Source organism: Lutra lutra, chromosome 3, assembly GCF_902655055.1.
Source record: "Lutra lutra chromosome 3, mLutLut1.2, whole genome shotgun sequence".
In the NCBI taxonomy this organism is placed as follows: domain Eukaryota; kingdom Metazoa; phylum Chordata; class Mammalia; order Carnivora; family Mustelidae; genus Lutra; species Lutra lutra.
Window position 1 is genome coordinate 154,340,035 of NC_062280.1, and position 15,021 is coordinate 154,355,055.

Genomic DNA, 15,021 nt, shown 5'->3' on the forward strand with positions numbered 1-15,021 from the left:
TAGTTATGATTAAAGTGAATGAGAATACCTAATACATATTGACCAACACAGAGAGATTGTTGGAAGGTTCAGTAACAAGTGCTGTGCTACTAGACTGTGGTCTTAGACATCCACCAAAGGACATTCATTATTCAAAGTCAGAAAAGATTAATAAGGCCACCAGAGGAATAGTGTGTGACCATTACTCAAAAAAGATATTTGAATTCAGGCACCACAAACTTGAATGGCATTAGTTATAGGACATCTGACAAGGGACATTTTAAAGCAAGCTTTAATATGAGAAAGATCCTAAGGAGAGGCCAAAGATTAATACTGGCCATCCTGGGTAGGAGTCATTTTTTTCTGTCAGAGATTCATACCTCACACCCATCACTGGTTAGACTCCAGCTTGTTTACCCCATCACTGCCCTGACTTTTGAGCTCTTAGAAAAAGATTCTGAAACTTGAAATAAGTAAAAAATAACCAAAGAAAAGCTCAGGATCACTTAGTAGGATTGTTTCAATGTTGCCATGCTGCTCTCTGTGTAAGGTAGTGATGATGCAAGGAGAGACTGAGGTGTGTTTCCTCACCTGCTGTTGGTAGGGACCTGTCTGGCGAAAGTAGTCATGAAGAACATAAACACCAGAACATAACACCCATGAAGCAAGTCCATGGGAGGCTGTGAAGCTTGAGGGTGAAGGGTCTGGGATTCTACTGCAGGGTGGTCATCCTGTCTTCGCCACTTGGTGCTCTTGAACAAATGAGGTTCTTGGTTTTGGTTTCAATCTCTTTCTGTCTGAAAAACTGACACTAAAAGTATTGTAGAAGCCGTCTTATTCAACATAATAAAGACAAGGATAAAAAAATGTCAGTGTAAGTCGTGATTCACAATAAATACAAACACTGAATCATGTATTATATGTCTGTATCTTATATATTTAATCTAACACTTGCATACAAACCTATATATTATCAGATTATTATATTTTTATTAACATATTTATATAGTATGTTTTATATATTTTAATATAGACTTTTATTATATATTATATAAATATAAAATATGTATATTTTATGTATGTGTGCGCATGTGTGTGTATTCATTTACTTATATTTCATGTAGGACCAAGGTCTTTTCTTTGAGTGTGGGCCCTCTGATTGGGTTTCTAGTCATCCAAAAAGTTTTCCTTCCTTCAAAGGAGCACAAATATTCTAAAGACATTCATGAGTCAACCTATGCACAGGATTCTTTGAGCTTTTAACAGTTTCCAAATTTGTAATGGTCATCTCACCTGTACCTAATTCAACAACATTTTTTAAAACATATCATATTGATTGAATCTATCCTGTGCACTCAACTTAGTTTTTATAAAAATAACCTTTTTATTCTGTTGGGATTCTTATTTCACTGAATTGTGTTATATTTAATAAACGAGACAATTGCATTAACAGGTACAATTGTTATAATCAGATTTGGATCCATACCTCTCTGACACTCAATAACTTACACCTCGACTTGGGGGAGCAATGGTGATCAGCTTCCGGGAGACAGGCCCACCCTGGGACTGTTGATGTGCCATAAGTATGTCAGTGTCCTTTGTGGATGGAATGCAGAAAGTTAAGCTGTCTTTTAAGTGCAAGTGGTTGGGGTGCCTGGGTGGCTCAGTCGGTTACGTGTCTGACTCTTGGTTTCGGCTCAGGTCGTGATCTCAGGGCTATGAGATGGAGCTGTGTCAGGCTCCACACTCAGAGAGGAGTCTGCTTGAGATTCTCTCTCTCTCTCTCTCCCTCTGCCCCTCCCCCTGCTCATGCATGCTCCCTCCCTCTCTCTTTCTCCCTCTCTCATTCTCTCTCTCAAATAAATAAGTAAATCTTTAAATGAAGGTGGTTAAGGAAGCTTCTACTGAAAGCTCCCTGAACAATGGCAGCACACATTAGCTACTAATATACAAGTATAGAACTCATTTTTCCTAACTTCTTGTCGGGAGATGATTCTTGTACGTAGATATTACTTTTTTCTTCTACACATTTCTTTTTCACACTGGACATTCAAAATTAATTTTTACTCTCTATTTAGCCACAGGAATAAAAATGACCAGTGGAATAAGTTTGTTGCAACAGTAAAGATTGGCAATCAATTCTAGAGTTATGCTAACTATACTCCCCCATGATATAAGAAAAATATTTTTGTTTTTAGTAGTTGGTTTCTACTTTTCTCACTATTCAGATGCATATAGTTTAAACAGCAAGTGGTGTATCACATCAATTCTAATACACACTTTTTTTTTACGTTCTAATCTTTGAAATCTGGATGCGCTCTTACTATCCATGACATTTAATAATTACAATGGACCAGGTGGCACTCATAACACAGTGACACCACCTGCACATTGACCCTCCTTAAAAGTACCAACATCAGGGGTGCCTGGGTGGCTCAGTGGGTTAAGCCGCTGCCTTCGGCTCAGGTCATGATCTCAGAGTCCTGGGATCGAGCCCCGCATCGGGCTCTCTGCTCAGCAGGGAGCCTGCTTCCTCCTCTCTCTCTGCTTGCCTCTCTGCCTACTTGTGATCTCTCTCTCTCTCTGTCAAATAAATAAATAAAATCTTTAAAAAAAAAAAAAGTACCAACATCAGAATTCAGAAGTGACAGAAACTTGGAAGAGAACCACAGAATCAATAGATCAGTCTTTTGAGGAATGCTGCATTGCCAGTGATCTCAGAGGCACTGAGACCACTATTGCATAGGGAAAATACAAGCACCAACAACTTCAATTAAAGTAATTCAAAAAAGCTTGAAATTCCAGTAATACCTTATCCAACTTCACTTATATTTTATTTGTCATGTATACAAAGGAATGGTATATGATCATCATGTATGATGTGTGATCAGTATGATTAAAAATACTGTATCAAATAACTATAAAAGAGCTTTTTCATTAATATTGTATAAAGATGATTTCTGGGTTGCCTGGGTGGCTCAGCCGGTTAAGCTTCTGCTTTCAGCTCAGGTCATGATCCCAGGATCCTGGAATCAAGTCCTGTATCAGGCTCCTTGCTCAATGGGGAGCCTGCTTTTTCCTCTGCCTGCCCTTCCCCCTGCTTGTATTCTCTCTCTCTCTCTGACAAATAAATGAATAAATCTTAAAAAAAAAAAAAGATGATTTCTGACAATGGTGGAGTAATGGGTACCAAAGTAGCACTCCCATCATAAACAAGCATAACACTGAGACAAATACATGAGGCAACAGTGTTCAGGCATTGGACTACAAACAGTGTGTGGCTGGGATCCCTAAGAAAAAGAACTTGTGATGTGTGTCTTTTTATTGCACACTGTCTGAACCGGGAACAAGTTTCTGACTACAGTGCAGTAAGCTGGAATCCAAGCAGATCATGGAAGTTGACCTGAGCTGGGAAGGCAGAGATCAGAATTGGGGCAGCTGAAGCTGCTGAATTCTACACGGCTAGGACCACAGAGGTGGAAGTAGCACAGAATGAGGGCTTCAAAAGGTTGAGATGGGCTTTCTTATGAGTCCTTGACCACTAGATATCGGTATGAAAAAGAACGAATCTTGACCCCTGTCTCACACTGTAAACAAAAATTTATTTGATCACAATCTTACCTAAATTTAGAAGTGAAAATGTTAAACTCCTAGAAGAACACATAAAAGAAAATCTTTGTAAACTTGATTGGCAAAGCACTAAGCATAAAAAAGAAATGATAGGGGCACCTGGGTGGCTCAGTTAAGCATTCTCCTCTTGATCTCAGCTCAGGCCTTGATCTCAGGGTCATGAGTTCAAGCCCCACATTGGGCTCCACACCAGTACCATGTGGAGCCTACTTAAAAAAATTTTTTTGATAAATTGGATTTCATCAAAATTAAAAATGGACAGGGCCAGGATTAGGATAAGGCAAGCAAAGCCAAAGTGTGCAAGTTCAGAGTCAGATTTTGTCTTTATTTAAAAGTTTTATATTTTGTCCATTGTGATTTTTAACATTAGTTTGGGTTTTTAAAATATTGGATTAAGATGTTATCTATCTTGATTACTCAGTTTGGGGCATTGTTCTAAATTTTGTGCCTAAGGGAGGTGCTTACTTTGGCTACCCTTGTCCTGGCCCTGATCCTATCCCTCCTAAATTCTGAGCTGCGTATCTTGAGGTCATGGGACCTACAGGCTCTGTTTCAGTTCTCCCTCCCTGCTTTGTAGCCTGAAAATGCTTTCTAGTCAGTAAACTGGGGCAATTATAGAACACACTTCATTTGTTTTCCTTCTCTCAGGAGTCACTCTTGTGTTCTACGTGTGTTCCAATGGTTGAATATCATTGTTTCCTACATCTTATCGGGTCATCTAGTTGTTTAAGAGTAATTATGTTCCCTGTGATCCATTATTGCTAGAAGCATAAGTACTCACAAGAGTTTTGAAGTATATTTTTATTTCTAGTGATAAAAACTAAACTAGAGATAAAAACTAAAGTTCAGCAACCGTGGCAAGCTCCCTAGTCTACCTCAATTTATATTGGTTTGGGAGAGGGTCTTCAAAATTTTTCTAAAAGTATTATAATTTTAAATCCATATTAACATTTGGCTGATGGCCTGGTGACCATTTATTTGATCACACTGATTTTTTAAAGTCTAAAAATATTTGGTAATTACTTGTGAGACTGCTATGGGAAGTACACTGAAGTTAGATACAATGTGCAAGTGTGTGTCACATGGCTGTCTATAACAATTCATGACAAAAGATACTGGAAATTGCTGCGTTCTGTTTGCATGAAGGATGCTAGAGATGTGGAAAACTTTTAAGAAATTTAGTTTACTTTTCTCTATTGCTACATGAACTTTAAAAGATCTTTATATCTTGGGGTGCCTTCGTAGTTCAGTCTGTTAAGTGTCCGACTCTTGGTTTTGACTTCAGTCATATTCTCACAGTTGTGGGATAGAGCCCCCCATTAGGCTCTGTGCTTAGTGCAGAGTCTGCTTTGGATTTTTTCTCCCTTCCCCTCTACCCCTCCCTGTTCATGCTCTCTCTCTTTCTCAAATAAAAATTTTTTAAAATCTTAAAAAAAAAAGATGTTTTATCTTTACTTCTCAGTCCAGGGATAAGGTATTTGTTCTAGAAACCTGGACTCACCTCAGGGGTGGAAGGTCTGTGGTTCTCAAACTGTAGGACACTAGTGTAGAATGAGACGAGGAGGTGGGAATGATGAAGAAGAAGAATGAAGGTTCATATTCATGGCTATGGGATGGAGACCAGAGAAGCCAGCCACAGTTACAAGGTCTAGAGTAGGGCACCTGGGTGGCTCAGATGATTGGGCATCTGTATTCGGCATAGGTCATGATCTCCAGGTCCTGGAATCAAGCCCCATGTTGGGCTCCCAGCTCAGCCGGTAGTCTGCTTCTCCCTCTTTCTCTGCCTCTCCCCCTGCTTATGTTCTCTCTCAAATGAATAAATAAAATATTGATGAAGAGGGGTGCCTGGGTGGCTCAGTGGGTTAAAGCCTCTGCCTTCGGCTCAGGTCATGATCCCAGGGTTCTGGGATCGAGCCCTGCATCGGGCTCTCTGCTCAGTGGGGAGCCTGCTTCCTCCTCTCTCTCTGCCTGTCTCTCTGCCTACTTGGGTACTCTGTCAAATGAATAAATGAAATCTTTAAAAAAAATCTTGAAGAAGAAGAAGAAGGAGTAGAGGAGAGGAAGGAGGAAGAGGAGGAGGGGAGAGGGGGTGGAAGAAGAAGGTGGTCTAAGTAGAGAACAGGAGGCCAGAGGCGGCAGCTACGTGTATCCTCAGACCTGGAAGTGGATGGAACACCTCAGAGACTCTCCATTAGGAGGCACTTAGAAACTTTGTCCAGAGGGACAGATCATTTTCATTCTGTTGTGATCAGCAGCATGCACTTACTAGGAGAGCACAGTAATCATACAACAAAAAATAATTTGTATTCGTAAACTATCTCCCTAGAGGCATAAGACATTATTTAGATTAGTTTAGATTAAGAAAATTACCTTCTTCCTTCCCCTTACTGACCAAACATAGAACAAGTTTTAGCATCTTCTAGCATTGCTGGAACATGTGTTTATTGCAACACAAATGGGAAAGAAAGTGCCATGAGGCAAGGTGTAAGAGGCCCATTCATTCTTAAAATGATTCCATGTTCTCTTTTCCCTGCTGAGGCTGCCAGCCATCTGCCAATTGTGATGTACTTTATGATATGGACAGAGCAAACTAGACAAAGACCACCAATTAATTTCCTTCCCAACAAATGACAAAATATATCATGAAACAGAATGGCTTAAAACAGGGACCACTGGGTCTTGGCTTCTACTGCAAAGGTTAGTCTCTCCTCTCTGACAACTGCTTTAAACTTGGAATGAACTCAGCACTTCTGCCCCCTGGGCACAACTACCTATGCCAGATCCATAGGCAAAGGTTTCCATGGTAAAATGTGGGGCTTGGAAAAGAATGTAGAGCTTCTAATACGAGCCTCCCAACTTACAGATTAGCTAACCAAGGCCCATAGAGGCTATATAACTTGCACAGAATCAGCATAAGTCAAAGATATATTACTCACACTTTTATCCAGTTATAACCAATAACATCTTTCTTACTTGCCTTATCCTGACTACACAGTGTAAGGACAAGTGTGTTTTTACCCAAATGATGAAACTCATTGGCAAATACATGTCTAGGTTTCTTTATAACCAGACTGAATTAAAATTTTAATTTAATAAATAAATAAAATATGAAAAAAATCAAGGAAAAAGAGTAGGTAATAATTACATTAATAAACACTTGAGTATTGATAATGTACAAGGCTCTGAGCTAAGTTCTAAGGAGGCAACTGGGGAAAATGCAAGGAAGGTTAAGGTCATCTCCAGCATCAGCTATGTATTGCTGCCCAAGCAAAAGTGAAACTGAGCAGGTGAAAACAACAATTTATTATATTTCGGGATCTTGTGGGTGGACTGAGTAGTTCTTGTTCTGGTTTCTGTGGCTGCGGTGAGCTGGGGGCTTGGCTGGTGCTAGATGCTCTGATGGTTAGTAAGGAGGATGGTTGGTGGGGCTCTCTGAAGTGACAGAGGTAGCCAGGCTTCTCCCCAGCTTGTCTTTCACCCCCGGCCTCTTCCCATGATGGTGGAAACATTGCAAAGAAGCAAAAGCTGCAGGTCCTCTTGAGACTCTCATGACGTCAATTCCATCATATTCTTTTAGACAAGAAAAGACAAAGACCAGCCCAGATGCAAGTGATGGAGAAAAAGCAGCTTTGTCACTTCATGGGAAGAACTGTGAAGACTTTGTGATCATTTTTAATCCATTGCTTGTCCATATCTCAGGAACTTGGAATCTACTTGTAGAAACTCATCATTAATATAAATAGCCATAAGGCATAGCATTATTGAATGTTAGTATGTGGCAGGAATGTTTCTAATGCCTTCCTATGTCATATCTAAGTTGATTCTCATTATAATCCTATGAATTATCATGAGTGATGATGGGTTTCCTTATTAAAGATGATGAAGCTGTAGAACCTAAAAGATTCCGTAACTTGCCTTAAGATCATGCAATTTCTGGACCAATAGTCCAATTCTAAACCCCAATCTCTTGAACACCCCACTTTGTGAAATGCACAGTAAAGACGTACTAATTTTCTATTACTCTTATAACACATAGCCACAAACTCAGAGGTTTAAAACAGCACAAATTTCTTATCTCACGGTACTATTGGTCAGAAGTTGTGGCTGGCTTAGCTGTTTCCTCTGCCCCAGGTTTCAGAAAGCTAAAATCAAGGCTGGGGTCTCATTGAGAACCTTCTTCCTACTATATCCTGGTTGTTCGCAGAATCCGGTTCCTTGAAGCTGAAGGACTGAGCTCCCATTCCGTTGTTGGCTGTCAATTCTAGACCACCCCTATGGCCTAACTTCTTAGGAGAACATTCTCCATTTCTCTCATGTGGGCCCCTATATCTCAAAGCCAGCAACAGTGCCTCAAATCCTCCTCACGCTTAAGAATCTCTCTACTTTTCCCTTCTATCACATCTCTCTGAATGCAGCCATCTCTGCGTTTAAGGGCTTGTGTGATTAGATTGAGACCATTTTTTTTTTCCTCTATTTTAAGGTCTGTGACTTTAATTACATCTGCCAAGTCCCTATTACCCTGTAAGATAACACATCACTTGATTCCAGGGACTTGAGGTTATTCTGCCCACCACAGATACTAAGTACCACTGGATTCAGAGGAAAATGAGATCACGAGGTTAGGAAGTGGAGGGTTAGGAAGTGTTCAGAAATGTAAAATATGAGTTGGCTTTTAAGAGATGTATAAGAGGTGCTCTTTGTGTTGGGAAGAAAGAAATAAAGCCCACAGGGGAGGCTATTCCAGTAAGTAACAAGAATTGCTGGAGTAAAGACACATGGGAGAGTATAAGGCATTTGTGGTAAGTGATAATGACTAGAATGATGGATGCGTGGAAGCACTTGGTGGGGAGATATGTTAGTGTAAAGGCTAAGGTCAGCTGGTGGAGAACCGTAAATGTCACACAGAGGAATCTTGGTTTTATGCTACAAGCAACAGGAAGTCATTGTGTTTTGTTTTGCTTTGTTTTGTTTTGCTTTGTTATCGTGTTTTTAGTAAAGGAATAAAAAATAAAATGATCTTCTGGAAAAATGAACCCAAGTGCATGGGAAAGATACAGGTGAGGAGAGCAAGAAGGTGGCTAGGTAAATTAGGAAACTATAATAATTACCTAGCTATGCAATTATGAGGGTGGATAGAAAGGAGTGGGAAACTGACAAGAGATCCCATGAAGAAAGAGACAGCTCCTCTGGGATTGATTAGATGTTGCATCGGAAGGAGGGAACTGTGACCTTGGAGAAAGGGTGTGAGATTTGTCTACTAGAAAGAGGAAACCTAAATCAGCTTAATCATTAAATGTGATTCCAGCCTGGGGAGAAGAGTTCTGCCCTAGCAGGGAGTGCTGGAGATCTGCATCCCACTCAGCCTTCTTGTCCCACCATCTTCCTACTTAGGGTAAGAAATGAACTCTTACTGGAGACTCTTGCTGGAGTCTCCCTGACTTCAAAAGCCACGTCTCCAGGCACAGAAGAGCAGACACACCTTTTCTCTCCTGAAAATTTCCTTTTAATATTTGGAGTTCTTTTCCAAACAGCGGTTTAATTAGTGTTTAAAATTTTTGCACTTAATGAAAAATTTACAGCTCCATGTTTGCTTCTAAGGAGTCTGTGTGCTGGTGATGGTGTTCTCTCTTTTTCCTCTTCTTCTTATATATATTTTTTTAATGCAAGATTTTTATAGTCTTTAAATTTTCTGAACTTTAATCTGCATCTCTGCATCTCAGAATTGAGGTATACAAGAATAAGAATAATAATAATAATAATATCCCCAACTGTACTAGAGGATGGATTAAGAGATCACTCTTGAAGGCCCTTCTTAATAAACATTCTTTGGCAGGCCTGAGATTTACAGGGGGCCATCATCAAAGCTGGCATGTAAATGTGGAAATATTGACAACTTTTCCCCTTAAAGGCTGAGCAAAAAGGATTTATATGCTCCAACCACGGCTCCCTTGGGAACTCAACAAGGGACTTATTTTGTTTCTCTTTTAATAGCTCCTCTTGGGTACTTTATGGACCAGTTCTCTCATCTCAAGTGTCTGATCCCAAGACATAAATTAATTTTAGATGCACCTTTTATCCATCTTGTCTGCTAAGGCAATATTCACTATTTGTTTTGGTTGCCATGGAGATAATTGACTTCCTGCCGTGGCAGGAGTCTTGTTTGTGGGTATTAAAGGGGTTTGGGTCCAGGGATTCTTTAATTTTCACACAGTAAGGAAAGCCATTTCATCAATGGAGCATTCGTATACATCTCCCACTTATAATTGGAATGGTTTTTTTTTTCATCACCTTGTGAAATTTCCCTTTTTATTCTCCATCACTTCCGTTTTTAAGGTTTAACCTCTACTCTCCAAGGTGCTGACTAAAACCACGGCAAAGGGCAGACGGTCCATTTATTACTGTTCCGTAGGATGGCTGGACACAGCCTCCCAGCAGAATATTATCTGAAAAAACAGCTGAAGAATCTGAGAAAATGGTGGATTTTAGAACCCTATTCAGGTGGAGGAAGAGGCTATATTTTATCAGGGCAAGAAACACTTTGAATACCAATTCATAAAATCAATCTCCCAGTGACCAATTCGGGCTGCTAAAGATTGGGTCCCTCTGGAGTTTATGCACCAGTTCTGATATTTACAAAGGCGATTGTTGGGTTTTGCTATAAACTGTTAGAACGGGCAACCTGAAAGCACTTTTCAAGTAAAATGAGAAAAATTAAGAATAAAACGCCAGTTTTTAAAACACTCTCTTTAAGGTATATAAGTAATAAAATGACAAAATATAATATTTTATATACATTCCCTCTTACCTTCCATACTTTGACTACTACCACAGATTATAAAATTTCTATAACAATTTATACAAAGATCTTTAAAGATATTTCAAAACATAACCAGCAAAAACATATCATATTTGTTGTACTCAACAAATTTGATTTTTGAAGGATCATATGAATTACAATATATCTAAACATATATTTACAACACTAAAAAAAATTCCATAGCAATTATCCACAAGGCTAATACTTTTGCTAAAAATAATTTTTTGTTGTAGTTCAAAAACCTATTACCAAGAGAAAAAAAATTAAATCAATGATCAGAATGAGAATCCTTAGGAGCAGTAATAGTGAACAAAACTCTAAGAACCTACTTCAGTTCTTTTGAGTGCACAGCACAAAATCAATTTGCAATGACCCTGAGAATCAGCCTTCCTCACCACATGACAACAAAAGAAACGGGGGATGAAAACAAATTAAAGTAGGTTCTTAAAAGTCTTTTTTGTCTTCCAAAGATTTCAGGGTATCTTTGAGCTATGAAACTTTTAAAGGCATCTCTTTGAATGTTTATCAATATCGTTATATATTCTTACAGTAATGGCTTTTAGGCTGACCCTAGAAGTTCATGATTCATTTCTGATTCCTCTTTCATTCTTATTATTTGTTTTTTCCACAAATGTGTTCTGATAGGCTCTCACGAACATAGCACTGGGCTAAGCAATGGAGGGAAAGAAAAATAATTGATATAATCCAGACATGCACCAGGCAAGCGTAACACAAGGAGGATAATTGTGTGTGTGTGTCCAGAAGAAAAAGAAATGTCAAGGGAATCAAAATGAAGGAGATGATTCTACCACAGGCTTCCCATACATTACCTCATTTAACAAGGGCAGTACCCAAAAAGGGAGCGCCTAGTAGTACCTCATTAGTAGTTCCCTAATGAGAAAGCTACACTTTAAAAAGAAGTTGTTGATATAGAATAGAGAATGCATTTGACCTCAGATCTCTCTGATCCCGACCCAAGCACTAAACCACTGACCTATAATACTTCCTTAGTTCAGCTCTTATAGTTGGCTCCGATGATGATAGTTAAGGTGGACCAGAAGGATTTTTAACATGTATATGAAGGGGAAAGTCATCCCAAAGGAATATGGAGACTCGTGAGAGTCCTGGGATAATATAAATAATAGCAAAGTCTTTTCACAGCACTCACTTGGTGCCCAGCACTATTCTAAGTGCTTTCTACATATTAACTTCTTCATCCTCCCAAAGACCTTCATTCTCCATTGAGAAGAAGTATTATCATCATTCCCACTGTATAAGTGTGGAAACAGAGAGATCAAGTAACTTGCCCAAAGTCAAACAGCTCTTCTATGGCACAAACTGCCCAAAGTCTCAGTCCGGCTCTGAGCAATGGCTCACTAAAATTTCTTTACATTCTTTATTTCCTGCCTCTCTGAACAGACTGGACATGGTCAGGAATCCTGAGGCTGCAGCAAAGGAATGGTGCAAATCTCCTTTACCTTCCATTTCTTTTTTTTTTTTTTTTTTTAAAGATTTTATTTATTTGTCAGAGAGAGAGGAGAGCGAGCGAGCACAGGCAGACAGAATGGCAGGCAGAGGCAGAGGAAGAAGCAGGCTCCCCGCCAAGCAAGGAGCCCGATGTGGGACTCGATCCCAGGACGCTGGGATCATGACCTGAGCCGAAGGCAGCTGCTTAACCAACTGAGCCACCCAGGCATCCCTACCTTCCATTTCTAATGACCTGACAGAAACAGTTCTGATTCTCCAGATTAACTTGGATTTTTCTGAGCTCAGTAAGTGTGCCAGGAGGGCTATCTCAAAAGGCCTAAAACAGGGCCTTGGGCAGCATTGTCCTTGGCGACTACAGATGATGTCCTGATTTTTTTATGTCTTAAATTAAGCAAAACCAATAAATTTTGGTTTCCCCAGCTTCATCTGGTTTCCCGTTTAGAAATTGCCTGTGTTAAGACTGGACAAAGTCAGTGTATACACCAGGACAGGGACTACAGCTTGCCAGGGAATCCCACAGAGGTATGTGTGGACTTAATTATACCATTGCCTTTTTGCCTAATTTTCTACATTTGTCTTTATTATAAACACACAAGTATAATATTCATCCTTTATAAGAATAATATATTTGTATCTAAAGAAAATAAAAAAACATTTATTCTTTAGTCAGCATATCGGTCACCTAGATGGTAAATTACATTCATATTGAGGTTCATACTTGTAAATATTTTTTAAGCCTTCAGGATATTCTGGAAAGGAAAACAACTTTTCTGAGCACACGTGATTTGAGTTTCACTTAGGGACCATGAAAAATACATCCTTTAGAACACACATAGGCCATTTACTGGAAATGTGGTCCATGAGATATGGAGCCTCTGTTTCGTCTGAATGGAGGATCACATTTTCATATTTTAAGGTCAAATTACATTAGTTTCTTTCCAGTAAAAAAAAAAAAAAGGAAAAGGAAAATAAAGAAAGAAAAGCATCATACCAGAATGTTAATATCTTTAAAACCTCAATATTGTGATCTCTCAGGATAATTTACTGGCGTGAGACTGATGAGCTGTAGCAGCTGTAAATACCCAGAGTTACACTAAGGAAAGAAAAGATTTCCAGGATAAACCATTTACAGGGAAAATTTGATCTAGCATCCTTCATTTTGAGAACTTATGTTTAGGATGAAAGAAAAAAAAAAGACCTCCTATATATAAACATAGAATTTTCATCTCTTATTGTAAGTGTGGATAATTCAAATAGCTGTGAAAATTTAGGACCTCAACCAACATACGATGATGTAAAATCTTTTCATTGAAAGAAACAACCAAAATGATTTCTTTTAGTGTCTTCCCTCTCCTTCCTCCCCTGTCTGTTACTTCTCAGTATTGTTATGTCTATAGACCTATATGCAAAATATACTCAATAAGCATTTACTGAGCCCCCACTCTGCTGGTGCAGAATGAGACATAAAACTGCAGGAAACTTCATATTTGCCCTCAGTGCGCCTGAAGTCCAGCAGGAGAGATAAGATACTTAGGGGGTTACCTAAAAACTGAAGCACAGTTCCCAGGAGGAGTGGGGTGCAGGGAACCCCACTTTAGGAATGCAGAACTAGAGGTGAGAATCACCAGGCTGCCCGTTAAAGAGGACATATGCATAATTCCAGTGCTGGGAGCTGAAATTCCCATTTCAGGGACATAAAGTCGAGGTCCGTTGAGGGACATTTTGGCTGCAGTGACAGATGTTTGAGACCCTGTGCTAGAAATGGGGAGAGTTAATGACTACAGGTAGTTATCGTACCAAAATGACAAACAACAATAACAAAAAATCCATAAAAACCTGAGTGGCTGCTGCTAGATGTGCTGGCATATTTTCAAACACTAAAAAAGTTGCTTATAAATTATCTTTCAAGTTGATTTCCTTTTTCTCTGTATGCTAGTGAAATGCTTTAATGAACATCCACCCACCTCAGTGGAATTGGAAGTTAGTACTGTGTGAGAAAAACAGGGGAGCTTGCAGCTCAAGGACACACTCAGTGTTTCTGCCGGAGCAACACGGCCGTGGACTCACAGATCCCCTGTATGTTTGGGACAATCTCAGCTACTATCAAAGCAAGAGGTTTGGGATGTTTGGGGTTTGTTTGTTTTTTGGTCACTGGGGCATTGTCCAAGTGGGATTTTATGGAAGACTCTACCAGAGAGTTCTGAGCACTCACACATACGCTTTCTTCTCCTCTTGGCACCTGCAACCCAAATTTCCGGGACAGAATCACATCCATATCTGTAATACAGAAGAGGCAAATTGGATTAGAGGCATAACCTCGCTGCCTGAACCTGTGAGGGAAGACTCCACTGTTAATATTTCTGCTGAAATCTGAGCAGCCTAGAGCCTGTAGGCTAAGTAAATATATTGTTGAATTTGCCAGCCTACAGGGAAAATAGCAATCTCTGTCATTTGCAGAACACCTACCATGTTCCAGAACCTTATATACATTTTTTTCTCTAAATAATAATCCTGTAGGGTTAGCAATGGTTATCCCTTTTCACAGGCTTCAAAAGACTAGATAATTTGCCCAGGGCCATATGTATGAGTGGTAAGACATTCTGATCCCAGACAACTGCTTTTCTCTGTTCTGGGGTTGGAAATAGAACTCACAAGTGAATTAAAAATTGTACTTTAAGCAACATAAAAATATGGTGATCAGTTAGGCATAACTGTATTGAACAAACCCCGACAGAAATTATACAAAACCCTGGAGCAGCCCAGACTATACTATTTTAGGTTAGAAGAGATTGAGGTTATGGGACACCATAACCTTATCCAAATAATAGAATATTCTGCCTTCAGGGACCAGTATTATGGAACATTGCTCACTCTCCCATGAGACCATAAGGTCACAGGCATGAAAAACACTCATCTACTCACACATAGTGCCTACCAAAGTGTTCTGGATGAAAATCTGAACCCAAGCAGATTATAAATCCAGGATTTTTCCCTTTGAGCAGTTAATCTAAAACCAGAGATTTTGGATAAAGTAAGAACATTCAAAATTGCTGTGCTAGCCTTTCAGAAATGTTACTTGTTTAAAAATTACTGAAATTTCATAGACT